Below are 13,132 nucleotides of genomic sequence, written 5' to 3' on the forward strand. Positions count from 1 at the left end.
ATAGCAAACTGGGTTTTTTTAATTGTAGGTCAGAGATGCCATTAAGGACATTTCTTGATGGATGCAATGAAGGTGAATTCAGAGAATGGAGAGAAGAAACGCTGTAACAGTTGGATTTTTTTAGACAAGGTATGAGAGAAATGCCGAATTGAGAGCAGTCTATTGAAATAGAAGAAGAGTAGTGCATTTTGATACAGTAATGAGTACCACACATGTATGTACCACAGGGAGTACCCCCCCCCCCCCCCAGTATTCCAATGAGCAAAGCAAGGGGTTGTATTTGATAGTGTTTATCGTCGATATTTATTTTTATTTTTTTACTAAATATGGATGAAGTGTGTGTGTGTGTGTGTGTGTGTGTGTGTGTGTGTGTGTGTGTGTGTGTGTGTGTGTGTGTTTGTGTGTGTGTGTGTTATTCATAAAGCATAACATTTTTTCTCTGCTGACTCCCGTCCCCCCACCCACCACCGTCTCATCCTCACTTCGCCCTCGCCTAATGCAGAGCAGCACCCTCCCACACCTCTCTCTGTCTCTGTCCCTGTCCCTGTCCCTGTCCCTGTCTGTCTTTCTCTCTCTTTCTCTCTCTCTCTCTCTCTCTCTCTCTCTCTCTCTCTCTCTCTCTCTCTCTCTCTCTCTCTCTCTCTCTCTCTCTCTCTCTCTCTCTCTCTCTCTCTCTCTCTCTCTCTCTCTCTCTCTCTCTCTCTCTCTCTCTCTCTCTCTCTCTCTCTCTCTCTCTCTCTCTCTCTCTCTCTCTCTCTCTCTCTCTCTCTCTCTCTCTCTCTCTCTCTCTCTCTCTCTCTCTCACTCTCTCTCTCTCTCTCTGGACATGTCTGGGTGGTGTTTAATCTCTGGGAGGTGTTTGTCTCCAGACTTATTCGGATGCAGTTTGTCTCCAGACACGTGCATGCGATGTTTATGTCTGCATGGGCATTTGTCTCTGGACGTGTCCGGACAGGGTTGTCTTCAGATGCATCTGTGCAGTGTTTGTCTCCGGACACATTTGGATGGTGTTTGTCTTCGGACATGTCCCAATGGGAGTTTGTCTCCAGATGGGAATTTGTGTCCAGTCGGTACTTTGTCTCTGGACGTGTCCAGATGGGAGTTTATCTCCAGACTTGTCCGAGCAGTGTTTGTATCCAGACAGCTTGGCTCTGAACGTGTCCGGGTGGTGTTTATGTCTGGACGGGAGTTTGTCTCTGGGCATGTCAGGGTGATGTTTGTCTCCGGACATGTCAGGACGATGTTTGTCTACAGACTGTTTATCTCCGGACATGTCCGAGCAGTGTTTGTCTCTGGGTGGTATGACTGGTACAAAATGGATTTCAGACATTATTTTGTTTCCATCTTCACTGTTATTCCATTCAGAAGTATTTTGACGAGTCAGTATGAATGGAAATTTGAACTCCACTGCACGTCTGCCTTCCCTTCCTCTCACCCCTCGCTGCCTTCCCTTCCACAACCGCTCCTCACTCTCCCTTCCTCCTTGCACCCCTAACCCTCCTCGCTCTTTCCCTCCTCTTCCTCTTCACTCGCTGCTATATTTTGTCATCGCTTCGAGAGGAAGCCAGAGAGGTCCTCCGTGTTCTGACTGCCATCTCCACACTCTCGCACCTTCTGCCCAACCTTCTTTCTGCTCATGCCCCCTCTCTCACGTCACATCGACCAATTATCAAGCTTGGGGTGTGACTTGGGGATCCGAAGCCAGGAAGGTAGGGTTTCTTGCCTGCTCGGAATACTCGGCTCTGTTATTATTGTTGTTTTTCTTGTTTTCAGAACATAATTATTTTATCGCCAACTTTGTAAATGCAAAAATGTAGATAAAGGTCACAGGGGGCAATCACATACTGTGAGAAATTAGCCTTAACCCCTACCTAATTAACACAGCACCACCCCCATGTGGTAACACATAACAACTTAAGCTGATAGTTTTCCCCACTTAAATTACATTGAGATGTCTTCCACTCCTACACGGACCATACTACTAGATACAATCCTTCCTTTGCTCTGAAATTCCTCCATCTACCCCCAAACATAACAGCCTCCCGCCTTCCCCACCCCTCCCACCCCCGGAACCATAGCTCCTGCAATGTTCAATGCAGGTGTTGTCATTCCACCCTTACCACTTGCTGATTCACACCTAATTAGCCGATGAAATAAATGAGGATGGGCTGTAGGAAGTTAGCTGTAGCTAACTTACCTGTTCTCCTTCATATTCAACACCCCTTAAACACAACAATTCAAATATTTGCAAACTCATGGTTCCTCGCTCCTAACTCCTGGGGGCAGGTAGAAAATGTCAGAAAGCACACACAAAAATCTACCATAACAGACAAAGCCTTAACCAAAACTTTATAACGTTTGTACAACCTCCATCTAAAGACTGTGTTCCCCGGTGGATGCCACAATACCCAACTTTGCCTGTGAAGCCATCCCAATTTACCTCGTCCAAATTTCTGCAGGCCCTGTCTTTCCAGCACAGGTTAGCGACATGGTTTGAGTGAACCTTCTCTCACACACTCACACATAAATCCAATGTCAATCATTCATTTCAACCCTGCAAGACCATGACTTAAATGCTATTTCACAAGTGTGATCCTCAACTCGGCAGCGGGTAGATACCGTACAACCAAGATGGTGGGGCACTTCCTGCAGTTCAAAACAAGTCACCCGACTTACGACATCTCCCCCACTCCCCGCCCACCCCCCTTCAACTATTCGGTCCCTGACAGCCAAACAGCTATTTTGCTGTACGTCCTGCCGGAGAGGGTCTCCTCACCATCCAGGCTCTCTCGGCCTCTCCTGGGTCACCAGGGGTCTCCATACCGATGGTCACCAAACCGGACCCCCCTCCGGAACCATCCACCGGGGAGGGTCGCTGCACCATCCAGGCTCTCTTGGCCTCTCCTGGGTCGCCAACGGTCTCCCTACCATTGGTCACCCAGCCAGACCCCCTCCCGACGGGTCTCCATTTCCAGACACCACTGGCTGCCAGGGACAAATTACCTCAGGGGGGCCCGCAGTCACCGCTCCTCCAGAGCTTGATCCATTCCTGCAGTCCCACATATCTTCCCCACTCACAAAATCCAACACGTCATTCCCTCGCTTGCTGTCATTAAATTCTCAAACAATGCAATGCAAAATGGTGATCGTGTTTCTACATTGCCATGGTCTGCAAACATGTTATAATTCACATTCATTCTCCAAACACAACTCGATTCTTGTCACATAACAGACACCAACACAACAACACAATTCTGGTTTCCAAACTGATCCCTTTACCGAGAATTGAGTCACTCTCGTCCACTCCCATTCCGATTACTCTTGTCCTAATTTCTAAGCAAAACTGAACCCTTGGGACAGTAACCATCAAGGCGCCTTACCCTGATTGCAGGTCATCGCAGGTTGGTCGGGTCCAAGAGTGTCGTGCACCCCTCCTAGTTTTCCTCGCACCCTTCCAATCCACCCCTGTGTATTTGTTGCTTTCAATCTCACTGGATTCTATACCCTTTTTGTTTTTTCTAAATGTGCCTATTATTCCAAAATATTGCAGACAACCTGGCTGGTGTTTGGGTGCAGTTGTAGACTTCGAGCACAACCTCAATGAGGAGATACCAGAGAACCAGGCCAGCTACAGGAACTACGTCTACAAGATTTCTTGTGAGAGGCAGCAGGATTGATGCCTGCTTCCCCCTCGAGGACGGGGTGGACCTAGAGTTCTCTCATCCACTCCCAGAAACCTGCATCCTCCTCCAGGATCGGGTAGATCTAAAATTCTCTCATCCACTTCTCGAAGCCTGCATCCTCCCCTCGGATCTGGGAGATCCAAAGTTCTCTCATCTACCCTTGATCGATGCCTGCATCCTCCTACAGGATCTGGTAGACCAAGAGTTCTCTCATCCACTCCCAGAAACCTGCATCCTCCTCTAGGATCTGGGAGATCCAAAGTTCTCTCATCTACCCCTGATCGATGCCTGCATCCTCCTACAGGATCTGGTAGACCAAGAGTTCTCTCATCCACTCCCAGAAACCTGCATCCTCCTCTTGGATCTGGGAGATCCAAAGTTCTCACGTGCACTCTCGATCAATGCCTGCATCCTCCTCCAGGAAAAACTGTGGCCACAGCTAAAATCCAGACAGATATTCCCATAGTCCAACGGACCTAGTTAATGTGTATCTCTTGGGTGCACCAGGTCAAGGGTGGAACAAAGCCATGCCCGGATGAATTACAATCAGCATGGCAGCAATAATTCCAGGGTACGCATGGACGCTGGCAACTGCACTCCACTATCCACGAAAGACAAAAGCCAGACAAACAGCCACTATGGTTAATGCAAACGCCACCACCACAGCCATGCCACGGATCTGGAACCAGACTCCCTGAAAGCACAGCTGCCGAGTGCACCAGGCGAATCAGCAGATCAGCCAGGCGAATCAGCGAATGCCGCAAGCATTCCAAAACTGACCAGGACTAACCACACTGTCACCAACAGAGCCGCGTGTATTTTGAGGTATGCTGACCCACGTCTGCCAACTATCTCACCCCAATTTCTTCTTCCAACTCCCCCCTCCCCATTTGAACAGCCTGGGTTTACCCTCTTCTATTTTCAATGACAATTCTCTCCGTTTTTGCTCAAATTCAGTCTCCAATTTCGTCTCGAATTTTTCCAGCCTGTTCGGAGTTCCATTCTTTTCTCTATTCCACCAATTCGTATCCCCTGTTCCTGTGTTATTCCCTTCCCTAAGGGAATTTGTTCATTTGATCAGTGATGCCTTTTATTTTCCCTTCAATTTTGCCTTCCAAACCTCCATTCATTTCCCTCATTTAATTCCTTTGTTCATTCATTTTGTTTTCCATTCCCCTCATGCTATTCCTTTGTTCATAAATTTCTTCTTCCTTTTCCCTCATGTTATCCCTTGTTTATCAATTTGTCCCTGCAATCTCCGTTTCATTATTTCCATCATTTCGTGCCTGTGTTCATTTAGTTCATTTATTTTCTCTAATTTCCTCTTTAATTTTGTCTTCCATTTCCCACCTTTTTTTGATTTGTTCATCAATTTGTCCCTTCAATTCACTATCCATTCATTCCATATTTTCATAGTTTGTTCATTTTGTCTCCACAACTGTTCCAACGTGACCCGGAGAGCCCTCAAACTCGCTCCCTGGCTAGACGGCTCAGGAATGGGGAAGGTTCCTACCCTATCCTGATCAACCAACTGGATCCCCAGCTCGCTTCCTTCATCATCATTATCAAGCACGAACAACGCCATCTTGTGTATCATCTCATCCATCCTTTCCCCGCACGCATTTAATCTCCACAGAAAACAAATATATATTTCCCTTAATTTTCCAAGTGTTCTTTTCTCCCAACAACAATTAACTATATAATTTGTACCTCGGTCACTGCAACCCCTTCTCCTTCAATGGTAGATAGGCGAGCGTTTAAAAATTTAGATTTCCAATTTTTTTTTAAGCTTAGCTTGTTTAAACAGCACCAAATGTCGTGGTTCCGATGGATTAAAAAAATCCCACACCTGATTACTGGATGTTGATCAGGGTTCGAATCCCACACTCCTGACAACAGATGTCAGGTTCAAAAAAATCCCACTCTGACACCAGATGTCATGTCCATACCGGTTAAGACCGACCTGGACGGATAGCCGAACGATTACCCTTGGAGACGTACAGCCAAATTCACTGGAGATTAGAGAGCATGCGGGATGGAGGGTGGCAAGGGCATGTACTGGAGGCATTCACCAGGATGGAGGCACACGGGTTTATACTCAAACCCACAACGAATAGACAGACACGAGCAATATTAATAAATAGAGTTTAATGAACATAAATCAAATGTTTGCAATGAAAATAAATCAAACCAGAATAATCAAAATAAAAGCATGAGGTCATTTAACGTGAGGTAATCAAGAGCTAATTTTGAGATTCCTCCACACAGATACAGAAACAGACAAGGAGAAAGATAAAATAAAAGAAAATCCCTTCCTTTATTCTGACACTTAGCTGGGTGTGCATAGATGATATTTTCGGAGCTTGGGGATTGAACTGCTTCATCCTGCGAGGGAAAACGCACACAAAATGGCACCAGGCCGCTCTCTGCGCGGGGAAACATGTGGTAATCCACGCGGGTGTCTTCCTTCGTTAAGGGCCCAAAAACCTTCGTTCAGTTTCTTCCCACGAATGAATGTGCCGACCATGCTCCTCTCTTGCACCAGGTCCGCTCAAAACGATGACCCACCTTCCTCCTCAAGCACAAAAGGGGATAACGCCGAGTTCACTGAGAGACGAGCTCCTGTTATTCTCTCTCTCTCTCTCTCTCTCTCTCTCTCTCTCTCTCTCTCTCTCTCTCTCTCTCTCTCTCTCTCTCTCTCTCTCTCTCTCTCTCTCTCTCTCTCTCTCTCTCTCTCTCTCTCTCTCTCTCTCTCTCTCTCTCTCTCTCTCTCTCTCTCTCTCTCTCTCTCTCTCACTCCTCTCATAAACATACACTTAGCGACTCAGCTGAAAAGACAATGGTGAGCATCTTGCTCAAGCATGCAGGTGCGCGCGCGCACACACACACACACACACACACACAGACACACACACACACACACACACACACACACACTGGATGAGCAAAAGGCCTCATTAAGCATTCATACGTCATTTTGAAAGTCAGGTATTGCATTGGATATCATTAACAACACATTTGTCACGTCATACTATTAAAAATAAGGTTCTCACCGAATCAAACTAAAGCTAATTTTAGAAGTGTCTTTGTTACTTGCAAATCGAAGATTTTTCAAACACAGTATATTGGTCAGTCGATTGTGTTATTCTGTCTGTCTGTTTGTTGGGTAGTCGATCTATCTACCTGTATTGTCAGGTTTTCCATCGTTATGTCTGTTTGTCTGTTTGTCTGTTTGTCTGTCCAGGCCAGTACTCCATTAATCGTAGGCCGATTTTGATGAAACTCTGGTGGTAGGTTCATACTATGACCGAGTTGTGCGCGTTTGAGAACCGTTGCTATGGACCCCTTGGTTGCCTAGCAACGGGCCTTTGAAATTTTCAAAAAAATCTAAAAAAAAAAAATATCGATTTTCAAAAATCAAACTATGATCGTTTGTGGGCAACACATTCAGTCTCCTTGACAAAACAAGGACAAATGTGTCCATGAGCCACGTCCTAAAGGTTTTATCTTCACCAGAAGAAGAAGAAGAAAAAGAAGAAGAAGAAGAAGAAGAAGAAGAAGAAGAAGAAGAAGAAGAAGAAGAAGAAGAAGAAGAAGAAGAAGAAGAAGAAGAAGAAGAAGAAGAAGAAGAAGAAGAAGAAAAAAAAACCAAAAAAAACCAACAACAACAGCAACTTCCGATATTTCGTCATCTGCCTTGACGAAGCCAATAGCGAGACCTGTCCTGGACGATCGTCGTTCATGACGAGAAAATAGTGTATTTACGAAATTACAATACAATAAATGGAATAATCTTTAAATAGTAATGTGAACTTTTCAAAACTTTTAAGCAAATGTCCGAAAATATTTAAAAGTTCATGATAGACGCTCTCAAAAGGCACCGTCAATGCGACGATGTGTACAGGTGTTTAGTATTTAAGGAGATCCGGATTCTGTATATAAAAGAGCCGAGTCCTGAAGGTTTTGGAAGAAGAAGAAGAAGAAGAAGAAGAAGAAGAAGAAGAAGAAGAAGAAGAAGAAGAAGAAGAAGAAGAAGAAGAAGAAGAAGAAGAAGAAGAAGAACGCCGAGCTCTCGCAAGCGAGATGTGGCTAAAAATTCAGCCCGCTCCCATGAAAACTGTCAGAGAAGATAGACTTTGAATGAACCCTGGTCGAAGAAAATCCAAAAACGAAGTTCGTTATATCTCAGAGACTATGAGTCAGACATACATGAAACTGGTATGGTAGGTTCATGGTATGTCCTAGTTATGTGTGAGAAAGAACCGTTGCTATGGACCCTTTTGTTGGCTAGTAACGGCTGAAAAACGACTGAATTCGACTTGATCGACTACGAATGTCCGCCTCCCTGCTTGTTCTGATTGTCTGTTTGTCGCCTACAGGTCACAATTTTAAACCGATCTTCACGAAACTTCACCACATGGTAGAGTTTGTTAAAAGGAAGAAGCTTGTTGTTTTTGAGGTCAAAAGCTCAAAAGGTCAACAACTACATTGATATTTTTAAAATCATCAATTTTCATCCGATTGACTTGAAATTTGAAGAGAATTTATATTTCAGGTCACTGAATTCATCAAGCCAATTATTTTTCAGGTCAACATTGACCAAAAGGTCAACATGGGCCAAAGGTCAACAATTAAGGTGGTGTTTCTAAAATCCTCAATTTTCATCTGATTAACTTGAAAATTGAAGAGGATTTACATTTCATATCACCGAATTCAACTAGCCAATTATTTTTAATGTCCACTGAGAACAAATGGTCAACATAGGTCCAAGGTCATCATCTAAGGTTGTGTTTCTAAAACCCTAAATTTTCATGCGATTTACTTGAAATTTGAAGAGGTTATATTTCTGGTCAATTAATTCAACCAGACAATTATTTTTGAGGTCAACATTAAAAAAAGGTCAACATAGGCCAAAGGTCAATAACTTCTGTGAGATTTTCAAAATTCCTCAATTTTCATCTGATCGACTTGAAATTTGAAGAATATTTATATTTCATGTCACCAAATTCAACGAGCCAATTGTTTTTGAGGTCAACATTTACCAAAAGGTCAACATAGGCCAAAGGGCAACAACTGAGGAGGTATTTCTAAAATCCTCAATTTTCATCTGATTCACTTGAAATTTGAAGAGGATGTTTTTTTCAGGTCACTAAATTCATCTAGCCAATTATTTTTGAGGTCAACATCGACCAAAAGGTCACCATAGGCCAAAGGTCAACAACTTAGGTGAGATTTCTAAAATTCTCATTTTTCATCTCATTGACTTGAAAATTGAAGAGGATTTTTTTTCAGGTCACTGAATTCAATCACCAATTGTTTTTAAGGTCCACGTTGGCCAAAAGATCAACATAGGCCCAAGGCCAACAACTAAGGTGGTATTTCTAAAATCCTCAATTTTCATCTGATTGACTTGAAATTTGAAGAGGATTTATCTTTCAGGTCACTGAATTCAATCACCAATCGTTTTTGAGGTCCACTTTGGCCAAAAGATCAACATAGGCCCAAGGCCAATAACTAGGGTGGTATTTCTAAAATCTTCAATTTTCATCTGATTGACTTTAAATTTTCTGAGGATTTATATTTTGGGTCACTGAATTCAACCACAAATTATTTTCAAGGTCAACATTGGTCAAAGGGACAATATAGGCCGAGTTTCTAAAATTGTCAATTTTCATCCAATTGACTTGAAATTTGAAGAAGAGTTATATATTTGGTCATTTGATTCAACCACCAATTATTTTTGAGGTTAATATGGGCCGAATTTCTAAAATTGTTAATTTTCTTCCAATTGACTTGTAATTTGAAGAGGAGTTGCATATTTATGCCTGGTGTTGGCTTAATGGTTAGGGTAGTGGGCTTGGGATCCTAGGGTCCTGAGTTCAAATCCCGCTCAGCTGTTGAATTAACACCAGGTGGGGTTGACTCTGCCTGTCATCCTTCCGAGGTCGGCAAAACGAGTGCCAGCATGCTGGTATACTGTGTCGGAGTGGAGACTCGTCCAGGATTGTTCCCAATAGCCAAGGAGACTGCTTTGGCGGCACCAACGCTCTGCACAGAGTATGGTCCTAATGGATGGATGGATGGATGTTGCATATTTGGTCATTGAATTCAACCACCAATTATTTTTGAGGTCAAATTTATTTTATGGATTTTGCAAGTATCATGCTCTGCACGATGTCTTCCTCTTGTTACTTACGAAATCTAAAGATTTCGTAAGTATATTGATGACTTCCATCCTCTGTTTGTGTGTTTGTTTGTTTGTGTGTTTGTGTGTTTGTTTGTAGGCACGATAACTCGAGAACGGAAGAAGCTACCAATGTCAAATTACACCACGTGATTCAGGAGGGTGATGGCTAGCACTGATTAGACTTTGGTCAAAATCGATCAAAGGTCAAGGTCACAGTGAGGTCAAACATCCAAAGAAAGTTATAACTTGAGAACGAAAGAAACTACCAATGTCAAATTACACCACATGATTCAGGAGGGTGATGGCTAGCGCTGAATAGATTTTGCTCAAAATCGGTGAAAGGTCAAGGTCACAGTGAGGTCAAACATCCAAAAAAAAGTTATAACTCGAGAACGGAAGAAGCTACCAATGTCAACTTACACCACGTGATTCAGGAGGGTGATGACTAGCACTGATTAGATTTTGGTCAAAATAGGTCAAAAGTCAAGGTCACAGTGAGGTCAAACATTCGATTTTTGATAGTTTGGAACAGAATCATCGTAGAAACTTCTGGTCTGCGTCGCTACCTTCTCAAGAGACAGCTTTTATTAGACAAGGTCAGAGGTCAAGTTGACGATTTCGTAAGTACCAGTCTATGACTGCTTGTTTGTTTGTTTGTTTGTTTGTGGGTTTATTTGTTTGTCTGCTATGCACTCTTGAACCGCTGGACAGAATGAGTTGAAAACCGGTGGTTGTACTTGGGGTGTACACGGGAAGGTTTTAAGGGGTAAAAAAAAAAAAAATCAGAGTCCTCTTTGGATTCTTTCCTGGGTAACAATTCTGGATATGATACTTGTCTCTCGGCACTGGTTGGAGCTGCTAAATCTCAAACAAGGGTGAGGACCATCTGTTTGCAAAAATCGCAGGCATTTGGCTTCATTTACCTTCATTTATCTTCATTTACAAGGCCACCTTCATTCCTGGATTTCTAACTTCTTCCACTCACACAGTTAATGTATTTCTTTCAATGGAACCCTCTCCTGTCCTACCCCACTGAAGGCTACAGTGCCCCCAAGGCAGTGTCTTGGGCCCAATCTTATTCCTCACCTACATAAACAATGTGACTGATGCTCTGGAAACAATCTCTTCTTATTTCCAGAAGACTTCAGACTTCGTAAGGTACCCCATCTCACTGACGATCAGATAATGCAGCTGCGTCACTTTCCACTCATCTGGAATTGATTAGATGCTGGTCTGACAAACGAAACACCTCTTTCAATCCTGGCAAATCTTACAGTCTCACCCTGTCATTCCGAAAGTGTTTTCAACCAAATCCATCTTTCTATTTCCATGGACAGCAACTGGAAGTGGTTCAGTCTGGTGAAATATAGGCCTCACTATCACCCAGAACCTCTCCTGAGCCAACCATTTAACAAAACTAGGCTACAAAGCTAACTCTTTCCTTTAAAAATTATCAAAACTATGGACAGTCTACTAGATCGTTGTCCATACGTTGATGGAGTACTGCTCTCCATTATGGGTTGGTGCTTCAGTCTCTCATGGAATCTGTGGTCTCGAGTTCTCAACATTATTGACATCTGCAATGCGGTCGTTTTTCTGTTTTTTACCACCTCTCACCTGGTCTAGCTCCCTTTGATCTCTCAGTCATACTGTTGCGCATTTGGAAATCTTGTGCACACAAACAGCCAGACTCCCGAAGCTTAGTTATTTTGATAAGTATGTGTTTAGAGTTAGAATCCCCCGTTTGTCTAATGGGAATTACATGTGTGCGCTACGAATTATTGTATAGTCAGGTTTATTAGATCTTTTAACAACAACTACTACTACATCATCAACAACAACTACGACCAACAACCACAACGACACCTGCCTTCGCTTCCTTCCACCATCATCCACCGGCACCATTGCACGTGTGCCTGTCAGCATGTACGTGGGCGGAGTTCAATCTGCCAGGCGGGGTTTCCTTGGACATTGACGTCTTGGATTTCACTCCAAATATGGGCATGGCGCCCCTCTCAGCCAATCGGAGGGTGCGAGCACGTCTGCCGCCTCTTGGCCAATGGGGAGCCAAAGCAACATATTGCTGCTCGACTTCCTGGTCGAGGGGTGGAGACATGAGCACCCCCCTCCGACCAATCTCGGACGGCCGGGAGATTGCCCGACACGCCCGTTCAATGAGGAGGGGGATGACACAAGACGGAATCCTCCCACCTGTCAAAAAGGAGGGATAATTGTGTGGGGCGACCCAGTGAGGGAGTGGGAGGGTTCGTTGGTTGAGGCTGAGAGAGTCTTCCTGCAGTGAATCGCCTGCCTGCAAGTCGGAGGAGAATCGCCTGCCTGCGAGTCGGAGGAGAATCGCTTGCCTGCCTGCCTAGCTGACTTGTTTTGCCTGCCTCGTCGCCCGTTGTGCCGGTGGAGTGTGCCAGCGCCCGACGCTACCCTCTGTACCTGGTGCTTGGAGTGGCATCGTGTTGCGGGTTCGAGTCCCGCCAGGCCAGATCGTCGAGAACCGCACGAAGCGAGAAGGTCCAAGCCAGTCTCTTGCCTCCAGTTCACCTTCCCTCTGAGCTGGGGGTATCAATAAAGGCCACGGCCACCATTTCTTTTTGGGGGTGTGTGTCTGTGTGTGGGCTCGTCTTTTAAGTAGAAACGTTTAAGTGCCGTGTGTGTAAATTGCTTTCCTTTTATTCGGTTAACTCTGCCTTCTTGCATGCCCCCCTGCTCCATTGTAAATAAATATCCCTTTTGTTGAATGTTCCAGCTCCTTTCTGTGTTTCTTTCATTGGCTTAGCACAGTGTGTGTTGAGAAATAGCGAGGCAATAAATTGTTCATTTGGACCGACGGGTCTCGGTAATCTCTGCTCGGGTTACACACAGTTCGGGCTCGGTAACGGCTCGTTCCGCTCGAGGTCCGTCGAGGGTGTGAATTCCCCGGTAGCTTTGCCGCGTGGGTAATTAGGTATATTGAAGTTTGGCAATTGACCCTACCTCACGCGGTCGAATTATTGGCTATTCATGGTCCAGTGAGGGACCCGTGCCTTCCGGACTTATCCGAGGGTCACGACTTAAATTCCAGGTGTTCGGTGGAGCCGACTCTACTGCTCCCTCTAGCGGTCGTGCTCGCCACCGATACCTGGCCCCGCAACAATACGACCCACCCCAGATCATCTCCAAGATGCACATGCTCTTCCACAGTAATCCTTTCCTGGTTAAATTTACAAAATTCAAGCTTACGAGTTACCACCCACTTTCACTCTTTTGC

The sequence above is a fragment of the Eptatretus burgeri genome, chromosome 2 (assembly GCF_056783735.1).
Source record: "Eptatretus burgeri isolate ZD-2024b chromosome 2, Ebu_testis_v1, whole genome shotgun sequence".
NCBI lineage: Eukaryota > Metazoa > Chordata > Myxini > Myxiniformes > Myxinidae > Eptatretus > Eptatretus burgeri.